Here is a 327-nt window from a genome sequence, read left to right as displayed (position 1 = left end):
GGGCGGCTGGGGGCGGAGGCAGGACCTCCTGTACCTTCCCTCCTCGCCTCTCTCACTCTGACAGCGGCGAGGTGCGCCGTGCAGGAGCGGGGAACAAAGGAGCAGAGAGGGGTGGGGAGCGAGTCGGGCGAGGGAGAGCCCCCGGCCGGCTGCCAGAAGATCCCGGCAGGAGGAAGCCCAAGTGTCACTTGAATTCCACCCAAGGAGCGGGCGCCTGGGATCCGAGCGCCTCGTTTAGCAATAACGGCTGGAGCACGTCCTACAAGTTACGGGAGAGTCGGCCGGGAAGGAGGCGATCGCGTGCCCCCCGGGTCCCCGCCGCCGGCC

The 327-nt window shown here is 69.1% G+C and overlaps 1 protein-coding gene across 2 annotated transcripts in view; it reads left to right on the top strand.

The window, feature by feature from the left end:
- Nucleotides 1-327, top strand: part of TGIF1 (TGFB induced factor homeobox 1) — a 10,240-nt gene that overhangs the window by 2,547 nt on the left and 7,366 nt on the right. The window lies entirely within an intron of this gene.

Source organism: Carlito syrichta, unplaced genomic scaffold (genome assembly GCF_000164805.1).
Source record: "Carlito syrichta isolate Samal-C Ts95f unplaced genomic scaffold, Tarsius_syrichta-2.0.1 Scaffold317479, whole genome shotgun sequence".
Lineage (NCBI taxonomy): Eukaryota > Metazoa > Chordata > Mammalia > Primates > Tarsiidae > Carlito > Carlito syrichta.
This window is presented reverse-complemented; position numbering and strand designations above follow the sequence as displayed.